General features: G+C 36.6%; 1 protein-coding gene across 1 annotated transcript in view; it reads right to left on the bottom strand.

Annotated features, from left to right (window-relative positions):
• The window catches only part of LOC104511287 (probable G-protein coupled receptor 125), a 183,816-nt gene that overhangs the window by 127,174 nt on the left and 38,778 nt on the right, over window positions 1–17,864 (bottom strand). The window lies entirely within an intron of this gene.

Genomic DNA, 17,864 nt, shown 5'->3' with positions numbered 1-17,864 from the left:
TATAAAAACATATTTTTCCAAGTAATAAGGTTAATATTAGGTGTTTTTAAAAAAAAGCTGCTTGTTTTAATTCTTATCCTCTTTGTACTTTTCAAAACAAGGTTACCAGCCATTCTTGCCCTAGGAAAAATGTTTTAATCAATGACTGAATAAAACAATCAGTCAGCAAAGCAAGAGCCTTCTAGCTTTGTGCACTTTACACTTAATAAATTTCTCATTTCCACCTAATGTAGGCAAAGCAGCCAGCATGCGAGACAAACAGATAGGTCAGGTTTCTGTCCTGAAATACAAGCAATTTCTCATATTTGGCAGATAGGTGCTTCATTTTGCACTTGGTGACAATCCAGAGGACTGGTTGTTGCGCAGATAAAGAATATTTCACTGACATCAGTAATCTCATCTGCTCTTGGCACAGTGCTTGGGGCCATGACATTGCTCTCAGCTCAGTCCCCACAGAGATTTACTACTGAATTGTCTCGAGACTCTTTGTGATGTGAACCCTGAGGAAATGCCTTCAGTGCAATTAGATAAACAGGCCTAGGAGATAAATGCTGTAAATCCTCGTAGAGTCAGTGTTCATCTTGTGAAAATTTGCAATTCACAGGGAACAACTGGTTCACAATAATATCAGTGTTGTTTCTTAGACTGGCCACTTCAGCATATTACAGAACATGCACTGCTTGACTCTGCCAAACTATGGATGTATCAACAGCTGCTTGAGTCATCTTATTTATGGCTTTTTGGTTTACTGCAAATAAAATGCAAACTAACTGCGATTGCCCTCAATAGCTCAAGATCTCATGCCAAATGTTTAGTTCACAGTAGGATGTATTTTCATTTCAAAGTCAAAATAATAAATTTCTGTATTTTGGTAGTAATTTTTGCAGATCTACTGAATACATTTGCAAAAATTTGTGTCACACCCATTTTGTTTTAGTGATGAAGTTGATGACTGTCCTTAACAAAGAGCTCAATCAGATCCTTAACAGTCAAGTTCAGCTTTCAGCTTGCAACATACAAGACTCAAAGCCCCTAAGAAGGTGGTAAGATATTCTTATTACTGATGTACGTGTCTTACATATATGAAATGCAGAGCTATCAAATACACAGCAGACCAAGACTGCAGTTTTGATGAAAAAAAAACATGGAAGTCCTTATCAGCTCAGTTTAGAAAGTATATATAGATATTCAGTTCCTTAAGCTGTAAATTCCTAACTGTAAACAGGTTCAAGTTAATGACAGCATTTGTTCAAGTCTACTCAACTCAAAGTATATGCTGCATAATTGGTAAGGTATGATGCACAACTGTGAGTTGCTAGTCCAACATTTTTAGATAACAATTTCTTATTTGTTCCACCTTGCTCTACATAGCACTTTTATCATGAATATGTGTTACACCTGATCTTGTGACATTATTGGAAAAAAGCAAAGGACCAGGAGAAAGCTAAGAAAGTAGCTATGTATTTAAAATTGATATTAAACAATAGGCTGCGCTTTAAGTCTTTTTAAAATGCAAGTATTGAAAAGCATATAGTTTTAATTGTTAAGAGTATCTGCAATTAAGTAACTTATCTGAAGTTACAACCATTCATAAAGCTATGAAGTGCACAGCCTGCACATGTGAAACCCAGAGGTTTAGTGTCTACTGGTTATATCTTACCTCATTTTAGTTACTTTAAAGTTCCTCTTTTTCAGTTGTCATTTTCACTAATAAACCATTATCTGTTTATTATGCAAATAAACTTGATAAAACACACTAATCTCAGTCCTACACAAATACAATGGATATTACAAGAACATATTAAAACTGCACCAATTATTCCAGTTGTCGAGTACTGATGTAACTTTTAAGCAGTGATACATGAATGTATTCATATATAGATCATAGAATCCCCCTGCCATGGGCAGGGACACCTTCCACTAGACCAGGTTGCTCAAAGCCTCATCCAGCCTGGCCTTGAACACTTCCAGGGATGGGGCATCCACAGCTTCTCTGGGCAACCTGTTCCTGTGCTTCACCACCCTCTCCATCAGGAATATCTGTCTTATATCCAGTCTAAATCTACCCTTTCAATTTAAACCCATTAGCCCTTTTCCGGTCACTACAGCCCCTTGTAGAAAGTCCCCCCCAGCTTCCTTGTAGGCCCCTTCAGGTACAGGAAGATGCTTTAAGCATACGTGTTACATGGCATAGGACTTTCCTATTTGCCTGAGGCACAATGGCAGTATCTCACAAAAAGCATAAAACCCAGAAATGATTCCTTTACCCTGCTACTATGCAGTACAGAGATAAGTATGCCTGTACTGCCTGGGAAATCCCCTATATTCTCAGGAAAACAGCGACACATCAGAGGCAGGGGAAGAAAAGGTGGCACATAGACGGGGAGGAGAAAAAAAGGAGTGTCAGTTCAGGAGATAGGTAAAGGCGCCAGAAAAGGGCAGAGCTTGGACATGAACCTTGATGGTGATTTGAGCATTCATCAGAAAACTGCACAGTTTATGATTACTTTTAGGCATAGGTCTAAGTTTTTTGCTTTCTCCTGGAAATCACAAAAGCAAAATAATGGCAGTAACACAGGCGTCAGGGCTGGTGTTTGCACTGCTTCTTATCCGGCAAAGTGCACAACATCTCCTTGGACATGAGAGAGGAATCGGGAGATACAGGCCTCCTCCTGCATGTATTTTGCCCTTCTCCCTATTCCCTAATCCACGCAAAGTTTTCTTCCTTGTTTTGTCGCTTTCCCTTCTAACGGATTTGGATGAAAGTGACAGTAGCTGATTTAATCACAAATGAAATACAGGGAAGGATGTTTGTTATCATGAAAACACTTTCTAAGAACTGGAAGAAGCTTTGGGTTTTTTTTAAATTTTGTGGTCAAACATTTTCATTTTAGTTCCGTGGTACCAGCAGCAGCTACTAGATTCATCTTTCTTCTTGAGAAAGCGTGAGAATTCCTTTAACTCCAGATTTTCCACACTTTCTCGTAAACAAAAATGTTTATACAAAACTTCGGTAGTCAGTTGTCCAGAGTCCCATCAACTTGCAAAGACAAGTCAATATGTTTGGTAAAAGTGAGTATATTTTCCTTTAATCAATTAGTATTTTTGCTGTGTGGGTGAGCCAAAGCCTTTTTTTTTTTTTTTTAACCTTCAAATATTCCGTACTAAACAGTTTGGTCTACTCTGGTCCTGCTCACACCAAACATCAGGGCTTAACTTTCTCTAGATAGCACTACTGACAATATCTTCATGGAGGAAATGTAGATATTTTTGCTTGTATAGTATGTTAAATATGTAACTACTCAGGTTGAAGGAAACTCTTTAACTTGCAGAAGTGAGTTCACATGGAAAAAACTGAAAGGACACTGTTCTTGCAATGAGAACTTCTGCATTTTTAAAACTTAAAAGTCAAGCAAACAAAATAAAACCAAAAACGCCAACGTGATAGAAGAAATCCTTTGGGTTTTTGATTCACCTCAGGCTTTACATTGAGACACATTTGAAAACCACTTAAGAGGCATAGTTCAGAGTGAATATCCTCATTTTAGGTGAAACTGACAGTTTCAATCATTAGTCTTTATATCAATTACACACATTGTGTTAACTGACAGCTCATCCAAATGCTTTGCAAGTTGTAATTAGGCGAAGTGATCATCTCTTATAGTCAACAGTGGTAACAGCTCACAGCATGTATCAGAGTCAGTATGAGTGGCAAACTGTTGGCAGGTGAGTTTTAATGCCATTCAAAATAACCAAATAGACAAAAGGTCTTTCATGCACTGAAATTCTCTATGTCTTAGTTTATGGAAATTCTGCTCTGTTTCCCCATAACTTGTAACCACATAGAAAAAACAAGCATAATCCTAAACTATCATCTACAGGAAGAAAAAGGGCCAGTCTAATGTTAGTAGAAGGCAGACCATTTCAAGTAAAAAAGTGTCCACCACTTGCACTGTCCCCGACAAGACATCTGGTCTCCTTATTTTGGAAATTACACTGAAATTAGGTAGGTCGTTTTAGTAAGGATATTTGCAGAAAATTGTAGATGATTATACTACCCACAATTCTGGCATTTTCTTAGTAATCAGTATTATTCCATAATGTTTCCATAGACAAAATAGGCTAACAAAATAGGTGTTTTCTTCCTTGTCATCCTTTAAAACTAAAATATTATTAAAATAATAAATAAATTTATCACAACTATTAATCAGTAACAATTCTCACCTCTACATTAGAAGAATCTATTTGCTTTCCTCCTACTTCTATTTTTTACAAAATTACTTTTATTAAAATATTAAATTAACTTCTCCCATTTTCTAATTTAGCAAAGAGTTGCTATAGTGAAGCCTTATAGCAATGTATATCAACTTTCACTGAGTTAAATAAAGAAACCAGAGTAAATTTGGTTGTATGTTTACATTTTTTTCCCAAGAGCTACTGCTGAGGTTTGGCAAAAGGTCATGATCCAAGGCATGCCAAACAGCAGCCCAGCCTGGGCCACACACAGGCATACATACCATGCAAGTGATTTTGTCATCAACCAAAAGTAAGAGAAAAGGGGAAGAACCCCAGTATCATAATATTGAATGACCACAGCGTGACCCAGTTAAAGTCCAAAAAGAAAGCATTTTCTAACTAACAGTTACAGTTTTGCATCATTTCTGATGCAGCATTCTAACTTTAAAGTATCTATTCTGAATCTGAATGACGTGTCATTAGTGGTGTGGGTGTACGTATCTAGTGGCATGACCTGAAAATAAATCAAAACCAAGTGCTTTGTAAAAGTACAGATAGATGGAAGCTACACTAAGTTAGCTGTAGTCATAACAACTGCAGCACTTATATCCAGGCTGCACAGCTGCACAAAAATAAAATACTACAATATTTATTGAAATATGTTTCCCCTAATTTTATTACAGTTGTTATATACACCTACTGCATAGTTCTTTGATTTTAACTAGTCCTGAATAGGTAAAAGAACAATATAGAATGGACCGCGCTATCATCAATAAAACCCAATCTCATGGTTACAGTAAGCTAGCAGAGGAGAGTTTTCACTTACAAGTTTGAACTTACATAAATTACATACAGTAGCCATTAAGCACTGTCTTCTTACATGTATGTAGATAATTTGTATGTATATGCAAGTAAGAGTCCCACAGGTAAAAACACTCAAGGATTCTTTTACTATGCATCAAAAGCTGCTGGGAGTTTATCATCTTAGTCATTAATCTTTGAAATTACTTTTACTTACCAAAGACATTTAAGAGGAGTTACCTCAACAAAAACATCTGACTTAAGGAGAGGAAATCTGTGTTTGAAATACTCATTTCCTGATGGCTTAGCTGAGAGGTAAATGAAACAAGAGGAAGAGGCTACTAATGGGGCTGTACAAGAACATTTAATAGCTGCTCCAGGCATCTCAGCTATTAGACATCTTCCATGGCCAAATCCCTGATTATCTAAATGTGTTCTTGAAATTCTTGATGCTGCAAGTTCACAGTATCAACTTACACATTATAAAACATAGTGAGAAAAATCGCTAAAACATACACAGTCCATTAAAGAAATAATCAATTTATCTTAAACTGCATTCTGATATTTTGGGCATTTTGTACCAACATCTATGCCTTCAGATTCTGCAGATTCTCCCTCCAACTTACAACGTATGTACTGTAGATATTTTGAATACGTATTCATAACAAGAATGTTCAACTAATTCCAGTGCTTCGTTCAAATTCCTGACATCGATACATCTTTCATAAAAAATTATAGGTTGTACGAAGAGGACATCTGTGTTTAGAAAGCTGTCATTATGGTGCTGCAAACTTTCCAAAAAAGCTTTGAGAAGAGCAACCAGTTGTTGAGCAGATGCCAAATAGCAGTGAAATATGACTGACTTTCCACATTTTGCATATTACTATGAAACAACAACAAACAGGGAAAAAAAAAAAAGGTCACATCTTCCACTTCTTTCTCATGCAAAATATTCCAGCTAAACTAAATGGCACCTTTACCCAAGAAATGAATGCAGGTTTGGAACCCTTGAAGAAGTTTCACATTTAAACAATCATTATTACAGTGGTAGGACAGAGGCATAGCCAATGATGAAAGACATTGAGCACCTATCCTGCAATTGTGATAGTGACTTTCAGGGTTAGCAGTCCTAGATACAGGAACAAACAATTAGCATGATATTGGTAAAATATGCTTGAAGACAATTCAGACATATCCACCTGTACAGTACCTCTCAGGTGCCAGTGACTCGCTGTTATACTTTGATGGCCTGGATATCATCAAAAGTTAGTTTCCCCTCCATTGCTGGTGAATGCATTGGCAGTCACATACTAGACCACGAAATAGGCAGGTTAAGCGATATCCATTACCTGGTGTCATCATCAACAGCTAAAGCACTCCAATGAAACTCCGGAGCTCATTTGTGGGTTTTATTACGAGAGAGTATATTTAAACTACTTTCCAGAATCAGAAAATTAATGGCTGCCTTGCAGTTAACTTTCAAGACATAAGGATAAATCTTCTTCTAGATTATTCCCACAAGATAATGAACATAAACATGCACATAAACATGGACAATAACTGTCCAATAACGGACAATAATATGCCTTGCAGACACAGAGGCTACAGGTCTGTTGTTTCTTTAGCATCTCTATTACGCATTTTCCTTTAGTTTTCTTTTTCAATCCAAGCCATTACTGGTTGGATTACCTAAAACAATAGACCCTAGGGACTGGACAAAACAACATAACTGCTGCCCGTTCAAGATACTAATGAATGATTGGAAGTTTCAAACCAGTCACTTGATGGCAATAATGACAGACAAATATAACATTAATCAGAATCTGAGATGAGGATGCAAAACCTGTCCTTAGTTTAGCATTTTGTTATTGACAGCTCAAAATTAAATGCATTTTCTAATAAAGAGAAATCATCTAAGCTTTCTAGGTTCTTTTTCTTTGGCCTGTTTTCAAGAAGAAAACATTCAGCAAAATATTCAAATTCCAAACATAATCAACTGTTCTTGTATATGTTTTCTTATCATGGAAAATGCCACAAAACCAGGGCCACGTTAGGTCTGAAAGTTATTGGCTATGTAGGTTCAAAAGCACATGCTTGGCAGTTGTGTCTGGCAGAGTTGATACAGAATGGCCGTGTTGCCCAGCAGAAGGAGTCCCATGGATCCGAATGAGGCTAAAACAAGACTGAAAGGTCAGAAGCAATAAATGCCGAGGGAAACACATAAAGTGGATTTCAGCCTCCACAGCTTTGCAGGCAGCTCTGCAGTGTCAGCAGAAAATACCTCAATGAGTGTTGGCAATCATGCCCTGGTGTACAGCAGTAGATTTGGCATAACACTGATTATGACAGCAGAGCTTGTGTCTGTCCATAACTACGCAGAGATGTGATGAGCACAGAAACCTTTGGTGGCTGAAAAGAGCCAGAGGCTTCCTTAATTTCTACACCCACTGGGACTTCTCTGTGTGTTCATGCCTAGAAGGCAGTTCAGCATAAGTTAGGTTTCTTGACACATGCTCCACTTCTTTTGGAAATAAAAAAAAAGGCTAACCATTGGGGTAAAAAGAAGGCAAACCCCCCCTTTCCCCCCCCCCCCAAACTCACAGTTCTAAACAGAATTCCAACCTGGAAGAAAATTGTTTGCAAAGAACATGGAAAAGTAGGGAAAAAAGTATTCTCAACATTTTTTTTAAAGTGAAGTTCACAGACCAAACAAGATGTAAAAAGGACTCTTAGAAAGTGAATAAAAAGTACTTTCTACTGAGAAAGGTTTAAACTCCAGTGCAAGATTTGTTATTCCAAATTACCTTGCTGCATTATTTTCCTGTTACAGATTTCCAGCAATGTGTTTCCAAAATCCTTAGGTCAAATTTCAAACTGTGGAATCACAGTTTAAAAACATAACTACAATTTTGAAAATTAAATATTGGAAATCTATCCAGTATTTTCAGAAGTGCATCAGATCTAGTTTTCCATAACAAAGTAAGGAGATTTGCATTTTTACACTAAATTATCAGAGATATAAAGATAATAAAAATGTGTTTTATTAGCTGTGACAAGCATAAAATACACAAACCATTGTATCATGGAATTTTGGGTGTTTTGGTTGTGTTTTTTTTTTAATCCCCTGAGGAAATGGTTGATTCTGTTTCTGTTACTAAACCAGTATTGACTTGGAAGAATACAAGTAATTCTATATTGAATTTCAATTTGAACTTCAGAGAAGCAGCTTCTTCCATGGCCTAAAACATCCAAAGAAAAGAAGAAAGAATTCCACCCTGAGCTGTAAAGGAAAGAAGTACCTGCAGATGGTCCATAGATCAGCTTAAAGTAGTTTTGAGCCAATAATAAGGTATACTACTCATTGCAAATCAATAAAATAAAAATATTTTTCCTATAATGCTTATTTTATTGTTGCGTTTTCCTAAAACAGAAGGCATTCAATTACAAAATGTCAATGAGGGACTCCAACTTTATGCCTGCTTACTATTTCTATGTAATCTCATTAAAAGACTAAGAATCTTAATATCACAAAGAACAGTTGCTGATCATATACTGAATCCACAGGGATCTGCAGTTGTTATTTAGCTCATGATGGGAGATGGACAGGACAACGCTGCAATAACCTTCACCCATCTCCAGGTAGGAGTACACTCAAAGCCATTCTTCTATTTACCTGGGAATATGGCAATGCCCTGACACATTCCAGCATCACTTAGAGCAGGAAGCCTTTTCCAGTTAAGGGGGGTAAATATTAAAAACAGATACCATTTCAAAATTTAATTCAGTCAGTGTTAAAGGAAACATTAATTACATAGAAATCCTGTCAATTTAAAACTGTCAACAAGAAGTGGTTTGAGTATAACAGGGTAGAATTGTCTATAAGCACTTTAAATTGGAGGAATTAAATCTTGATGAAATACTGGTCTGAGAATCCTACTTCAGAAGTCTCTGTTTTATTTGCTGGGGCTTTGGTAATAACTTAGACAAATTTAAGTAATTTACAAAATAACCATGTATGCTAATAAGACATGCAGAATTCAGGGTTAATGAGTATCCTCTTCAATGACATTGATAAGCTTCCTTGAGTATTTTCACTGCACAGTTTTTACATTTGCACTTTCCTGCAGGTACTTGCAGAAATTTTAACATACTTTTTGCTAAAATTTCGCATGAAATGCAGATGAATGATAGACCAAACTAGAAGACTGAAAAATAAGGAGACCAGAGGACCCATATGAATGCACAACTTCTACACATTCTTTAAGCTCAGTGCCATATACTGTATATGCAATACAATACATATGCTGTGAGATTTTCAAGTAAAAATTATTTTAAACAACCTAAACAAATTATAGTTCTTCTACCTTAGAAGGGTCGGACTGATATTCACTTCAAGCCAAAGCCTCTCCTATTAAAAATAGTAAGAAGTTGGCACATTAAAACTTGTCCCTGGTGGTGCCACTTGAAATGTTCTTTTTCAATTATTTCCATGCTTGGGTGTTTTGTTTTTGTTTTTGTTTTTGTTTTTTTCCTAGTGTTTGAGACAAAATTACAGTTCATTAAAAGAAATTTTTTCATTTATATGTCTCAGATATTCAGCTCTAGAATATGCAAAGATTATTAAAAAAATAATAAAAATCAACACAGTCATAATAACACCCAATAGTAGGTGGGGCCATAGGAACACCCACAGGTCTTCACACCCTGAAAGTATACCAAAAAATGGAGGAAACCAGTCTTCCACAGTCTTCCTGTGTAATGGCAGAGACCCAGCTATTCTCTCCTACAAATAATTAATTTTATTTGTCAAAACCTCATTCACAGACGAAGGGAAAGCCCACGGGTTCTTTGAGGATCCACAACCCAATTTCTCTGTCCTTTGCCTAGCCAGCTATGCCATGCTGTTTTCCTAACAGGTTATTTTATTTTCAGTTAGCTGTGGAAGTTGACTGTATTTCTCTGTAAAGCACACATGCTATATTGAGAATAAAAGGATACAGACAGGAGATTAATCAGCAATCAATATCTCATTCTAAAGCTCATAATCATGCCCATACAAAATAAATACTAATACTATTAAATACTAGTATACTAATACTAATAATACAAAATAAATACAAAATAAATACTAATACAGCTATTTCCCTACCAAAACAACTGTTGATATCTTCTCAGTGCTGCTGGACCTAGAAGTATTAAGGAAGAAACTTTGATGGCAGAAAAGGTGCTTTATGGTGGCTATTTTAACACACGTATTTATAAATCTTTACTTGATACATCTTCTTAAAGAATGACAACATCTAACATAAATCATGTGTTATCTTAATGACATCACTATATAAAACGTCAGATGAGTATATCATAGAGCTGAGAGGGCTGACTGCACATCAGACTAACTGAACTATTTGTGGTCCTAATGGGAAACAGGAGCCTAGATGCTCATAAATTCGATTAAGTGACTTCCTGAAATACAGCTAAACTTTATGTTACATAAATTAAAAAAAAAAAATTGTCTATGATTTAAACAGCTTTATAAACTAACTTTACAAGTTAGTTTTATATTCCTGTCATTTATGACTACTAATATTGACTTTTTCTATAGAACACCTTGTAGAATATTTCTAATGTGTAATGCCCTGATAAATCTAATATGTGTTATAGCTGTGCTATAGCAAAAATAATATTCATGTCTAATCATCCAGTTTGTTCAGTTATGCAAGCAAAAACTTATATTGCAAAAAATGATGACTTAATATGTGTCCAGGCAAATTTCCTAAGAAACACTACAAAGTGTTTTTTAGCACCTGCATTTTAAGAGGTGCTTAAAAATAATTCCTTATAATAAGAACCCTTACATCTATTAAACATACCTAAACTAGTGGAATATTAGAGTATTCTGGGTTAGGAATACAGCTACAGTTGACCCAGAGGAACTGGCATTGTATTTAATTGTATAGGTGCTTTGCACTGACTGACAATACAGAAAAGAGGCTTCTCATTCTAACCTGACAGCAGAAAGTGAACTGCAAGTTATGACCTTTCCTTCGTGCCAACAGTTGTCTGGTACAACGTCTTTCACTCTGTTTCTAAACAATTCACTCACTTTAACCACTAGTGATGTTCCCTGTGTTTATTTCCTTCTGCTTACACTGCCAACCACTGAATTTCAAGCAGAAATTCCTGGCTTTTGTCATGTTCTGCACATTTTGTACTCATGCCACAACAACGGTAATAATTTTTAAGATATTTCTCCATTAAAATATTTCCCTGGAATTGTATTTAATGAAAATACATGTCTCATATTCACGCCTCCCACTCTGAAACATTTTTATCTTTTGCATCTGAAAAGATAAATACAGTATGTTTTGACTATATAAAGGCAAAAATGTCTTCATTATAAGACATAAGGAGCACGAAGATAATGACCATTGCATCACTAATATATGACTGCATGGAGAACTCTTCCAAGTATTTCAACTACATACTACGTCCAATTTTGATAATTAAGTACTGATCAAGTCAAATTAGACCCTGTATTCCAAATGCTTCCCACTTTCCTTCATGAAGGAAAGTTTCATAGATGAGTCTTTACTAGTCCTTCATAAATGAAGTTTTATATTACCGAACAACACTAGGACTACACTTTTTTTATGCTTTCAAGGTCTCAAATATGACCAATAGAACATCACCCATCTATGGAAAATTGAGAAAGCACTGTAACATTTATTATGTTATGCTGGTTTAATTACAAAATTACATTCTTTTATTTGAAAAAATATTTACCTTTTAGTATGCAGTTTGTATTGCAGTACATAAACCTCTCAACTGGTCTTCTGCAAAAGCATCTCTCCTCAACAGCTACTCCACATGACAAGAAAAAAAACCCTGACCCTAGACCTTGCTGTGTATCTCAAAAAATCACTAAAATATTTCTTCTTTAGGAGAGATTTATTAATGGGGAAACAATGCTGTTCCAAACTAACATTTCCTTTCTAAGTTGCCATTTTCATCTCAAACCTTCTCAGCTGAAACCCCGCTAGTAACTCTGTGCTTCATGCTGATTTCAATTCCAGGTCACTGTGAATTCCAGTTCACTATAACTATTTGTGAACTAGCAGAATCTGACCTTTTAATAAAAAGATGACTGTAAATCTCCCTAACAGATGGCCTAATGTGAAACTGTTTTTTTGGGGAGCAGGTCACTCTCTGACTTTTCTAAGGTCAATACCAAATTTTGAATTCATCCCTTTCCAGAGAACTCTGAAAATAACTCGGTTCAACAGAGCAGCAACAGTTGCCAGAGAGCTCAATAAATAATGCATATGTTGATCTTTGGAGATTCTTCCCTTGTAGGTTATTTTAATTTAGCCAATATTGAGACATAAAACATCTGTTATATTTGTACAAGCAGTATCAGTAAAGAATGCTGGGACACAGCTAGTCAAATCACGTAAAGTATTCACAAACAGGAGTACAAACATTTCCGAAATAAAAAGCAGAACTGGATAATCTCTTCTGTAAATCAATTGACATGAATAGCAGAAATAATTTTCAACACTTTTAAATACTCAAAGCATATAAAACTCAGAAATTACTTAATACCTAGCAGAACCCCAGTAATATAGACTGGCTACCCGAAGCATGAAGGGAAAAGTGTTGGCCCAGATCCAAAAAAGCACTTAGGCCGTCTAAAGTGAAACTTAAGTGGAACATAGGTGCTATGTCCCAGAGCACAATTCACAGCCCCCTCCTACACATCCGAATGACTGGATGTACCTTAGTCTTCACTTTTCAGGTTCCTGGAGTACAGAAATGGTGATCACCCTGCCAAACACCTCAGAGCTGGTCTCATACAAAAGCTCTTTCGAGATTTGCAGACAAGACCTGCCCACACCACAGGTCTCTGTGGGGCCAGGCAGGCTAAGGGGATGCACTCAGCAAAGTCACAAAAACAAAGCACAGCCCAGCATCCCAGAGAACCATGAAGGGGTGAGGAAGTCTTGCCATCCATCTTTCCAATGACAACCTAGCGATTAGAGCTGGGGAATTGAAAGACACTGTTTCAGTATTGTCATTCCCAGAAGGGATGTATATCCATGTTTAAAACACACAGGACCTGAAGAAACAGACAGGAGACTCAGTTCCCTAAAACAGTATTTCTGTATTTTATCAAATTATTGTTTATAGCAAAACCCATTTTCTCCTTGTTGATGAAATACCCTTGGCACTTGACCACTTTATTTTTTTTTTCTTCCTGGCCCCATAAATCTTAAACTCTCGACTGCCTATTGGCACAACTCCACTGCAGCCAGACCTACATCCCAGTTAAGGTCTTCCCACAGAGGTAGCAAATATGTGATGTGCTCACAGGCTGAACCTGAGTCGTCCCCTTCCCAAGCAGAAACTCCAGCCAGTAGGCTAGTATAGAAAGAACAAAACTACAATTACTTTTTTTTATGACCAGTTGTCAAAAGAAGATATGGAGTCAGTTATGCCTATAAAGAGGAATGGCTTCGGAAGTATTAAGTTGAAAATCCCAGTCCCACAAAGGCTTCTAACTTAGGACTGCACAGGAAAAAAATCATGTCAGGCTTCAGCATTTCTGTAAGCCACTTGGTGCCTGTCTAGTCCCTCAGCATGATGGCTGGTTTGGATCTTCTTCTTACACACCTAATTCTCCACGTTCACTGCATAAAGAGCTTAGGCCTCCAAAGAATAGATGAGAACTACATTTTGAAAGCTAAATATCTATGCCATGCATGACAGTGCTGAGAACTCCTAAGTATGCTGTATCTTGTTGCTGATGGGAGCCTTAGTGACTTCCTCAGCTAGGAAGCTGCTAAATTTTCTGTTTAAGGGCTATATATATTATTTACTACCCATTTGGCTGGGGTTTAGTTTGGTTTTAGCTGTTTTCAGATGGCTTCAAAACAGGCTAAGACTAGAATCAACTTTCTCTTCAATCCAGCAAGCAAAAACAAACAAGACAGTAGTAGCAAAGAGGAGCAGAGAGCATAATTAATGTGACACGCTCCCTTCCAATGCTGAGGTACACGTTTGGGACTGCAACTCACATCGCTAAAAAGTAATGGCATAGTGCAATACTGCTAAGAAACACTGCAGGCAATACTTTGAAAACAAATTATTCTTTTTAATTTCAAAAAGGCATGGAGCATAAGGCTAAATATGATTTTGCATTGCCTTTCCCATATAGAATATTTTAAAAAAGGGTTAATTCTGGAGAACAGTGTTTTCCTGTGGAACAATATACAATGTGCGTATATTCCACTCTTATCCCTTCCCCTCTGCTGATAAGTGGTGGGAAAGGGCAACTCTAAAAAAAAAAAAAAGTCATCCTATATCTGTCTCCCACTCAACACACACTAACCCAATTCTCCAAAATCTCATCACAGTGTTACAGCTCATTAAATTCAGCTGAAGGATGAGAACAGAGCTGCACCACTAAATGTGCACAGTTTGTGTTTACCAGCAAGAACACTGTATGTAGTGTTGCTTACAACATACCCCCTAATACGGAAGCATTCTTGTTGGCAGCTTTGACAATTTATCTATTCATAACAAAGTGAAACAGAGGCTGCTTTAAAACTGTTGCTCCTTGTCCTAATGGGAAAAGAAGAATATTAAAAACTATCACAGTGAAATCTCTGTTGCCATCAAAAGGTCGTTGATCCATCAGACAAACAACCTAGTGTTAATGCTTTAACAAAACATTTTTCACACAGATTACATGCTCATCCATCAACATATAATATTTTTCACATCAAGAAAATAAAGATAATTTCCCCTTAAAATGCCAATTACAAAGAACTGTGTGCAAATCAAACACAAAGCTTAAGGAATTATGCTTTTACCTGAAGAAATGAATGAAAAACACAATTTTAAAAAGAAAAAAATGGCACTGTTTGGAAATAGACTCATTAATGGGAGAACTGTCCTAAAGAGAACAATGTTGTTGTACCATTCAATCGGCAGCCTCTTGATTGAACAGAGCTATATGCAGGCAAGCATATAGACCTGGATTTCTTCACTCCATTGTCCCTTTTTTGAGCACATACATGCATGAGGAAGAGACACTAAGAGACTGATCTTGTCTTCATGGTAGTAAGTAGACCACCACATTCCTGCCAGGTAGTATATGAAATAAAATAAACATTACACACTATATCATCCATTCTAAATTTAAGAAAAATGAAACTCACATAATAACCAAAAGAGTAAAAAAGCAGTTAAGACTGTTTACTTACTTTAAAAATATTTTTTTCATCTCAAGAAAAGTATGTTGATTTTGAAAATGTCAGCATAATAAAAAAAAAACCAAAACAAAAAAAACCCAAACAACTTATGCACATATCTATTAATGTACATACAGAACCACACAATTAGAAGGTTATCTCTTTCTCTAAATGGAAGCCTCAAAACAGAATATCCTTCAAATATTCTGAAAATTCAAAATAAAAATTATAAATGTATGACAATTACTGTATCTTCAAATGCAAGCCCCTTATTATTTTAACATTATCTTGACAGTATCTTCCACTGTTTCTGATAACTTACAATGTATTGTACTGTTTTCAAGAAATTAAAATGTGATTTATCAAAACATGTACTGTCAACAAATGAAAGTGATAATGGAAATGTTTTTTATGCAGGCTTCAAAAATACTTTGCAGATAACAAAGTCAAAATTTACAAGTTAAGAACCATCATCATCAGACAAATTTAGCAGTTTTAGTTGTGACCATGTATGTAATTCTCCATAATGGATGATGACAACACACTTGTTCATTATGCATGAAATATAAGATTTATATTGTATTTAACTATTCATTGTATTGCTTTTAAGTGCTGGGTTGGTGACTGTTGCTATTAAAATATTTTGAGAGTTGAAAATGTTGACAGTTAGATGAGGTTCTTATTTTGTTTTAAATGAAGGCTCCTGTCATATAGAGTAGAGCTAAATACAGTCATTCCAACTTTGAATCTACGGAATGTATAGGCAACTGATCCAAAAAAACTTATATAGATGGTATACATTTAAAATCATTCCCTGACATACTACCTACAAGTGCAGAGAGCAACACAATTAGGTAATTTTAAAAAGTGATTTCCATACACCAGTACACTCTGAGTGAGCATGAACTGAACTGTGCATGAATTTCAGTATAGAATTTAAATTGCCTCTTGACACGATATTAGAAATAACCAAATTTTACCTGTGAATTACTTCCCATTTTGTAATTTGATTGTGTCTTCAGTGTGAGATTTTTTTTCAGGAAGTAGAATACTTCAATTGATCTAGAAACTTTTGTCAATATTTGGAATAAGTTATTATTTTTGACTTACTAACAGGTTGGGGAAGTACTAGTGCTGTATGAGTTAACCATCTGAAATAACAGGGCTAGGCATGACTAAGCACAGCTACATTCTACTAAGCTGATAAATCTGGCTACTTACATATTAAATAAATGCAGAGGCTGAAATCCAGAACAATTTCAGCATTTTCATCAATATGATTTGAACTGGAAGTACTCTTGTACTTTTGCATATTTTTAGCTCAATTAATTGTTTCCAGGAACAATAAGAAAACCAAAAGAAAATATTTTATATTTATCTTATAAAACCCCAGAAGGTCCCAGTCAGGGCTGAAGCCCCATTGTGCTGTGCAAACACATTTTTTTTCCATTCTGGAAATATATAAGAATGACAGGACATAAGCTCACCCATATACAATCATTTGCACGATCAGCCACAGATGTTATGTTCCCCACCCTAAAGACATCAGAATAAAATTCATAGGAGCTTTGTCACTGACCTCTGAGAGTCCAGAATGAAAGTAAAGACATTCCTGTCATACAACTATTTCAAATGCAACAGAAATACAAAGTAGCAGATGAAGCAAAACTTTGATAATCATAGAATCACAGAAAGGCTTAGATTGGAAGGTACCTTAAAGAACATCCAGTTCCAGCCCCCCTGCCATGGACAGGGACACCTTCCACTAGACCAGGTTGCTCAAAGCCTCGTCCAGCCTGGCCTTGAAGACTTCCAGGGATGGGGCATCCACAACATCTCTGGGCAACCTGTTCCAGTGCTTCACCACCCTCTCTGTCAGGAATTTCTGTCTTATATCCAGTCTAAATCTACCCTCTTTCAATTTAAACCCATTACCTCTTGTCCTGTCACTGCAGGCCTGTGTAAAAAAGTCCCCCCCAGCTTCCTTGTAGCCCCTTCAGGCACTGGAAGGTGCTATAAGGTCTCCCCGGAGCCTTCTCTTCTCCAGGCTGAACAAGCCCCACTCTCTCAGCCTGTCCCCATAGCAGAGGGGCTCCAGCCCTCGGAGCATCTTTGTGGCCTCCTCTGGACTCGCTCCCACTAGTCAATATCCTTATGTTGGGAGCCCCAGAGCTGAACATAGTACTGGAGGTGGAGGTCTCATGAGAGTTGAGTAGAGGAGGAAAATCACCTCCCGTGACCTGCTGGTCACACTTCTCTTGATATTCTGGGCTGCCAGTGCACTCTGCATGAAAATGCCCAGATAGCTCTGATGTTGGGGGAGGGTTCATTTTAAGCTAATTGTGAGCTAATTGTGCCTGGGCACAGACTCCTCAGGATGCTGATTCTACTAAAAAGCTCTGTCCCAACCAGTCTGCTCATTCTGACTTAGCTATTTCTGACACCAGTATTTAAGGATCTGCACAAGATTTATAGGCTACCACAGCGTGAACTCTTGCCAGTAAAGTCTTAATTACTTTCAGAAAAATGGGGAATGTGATGACCATGTTTATTGTTATAACCTTTTTTCTTTTG

This window comes from Eurypyga helias, unplaced genomic scaffold (assembly GCF_000690775.1).
Source record: "Eurypyga helias isolate BGI_N326 unplaced genomic scaffold, ASM69077v1 scaffold1886, whole genome shotgun sequence".
Taxonomy (NCBI): Eukaryota; Metazoa; Chordata; class Aves; order Eurypygiformes; family Eurypygidae; genus Eurypyga; species Eurypyga helias.
This window is presented reverse-complemented; position numbering and strand designations above follow the sequence as displayed.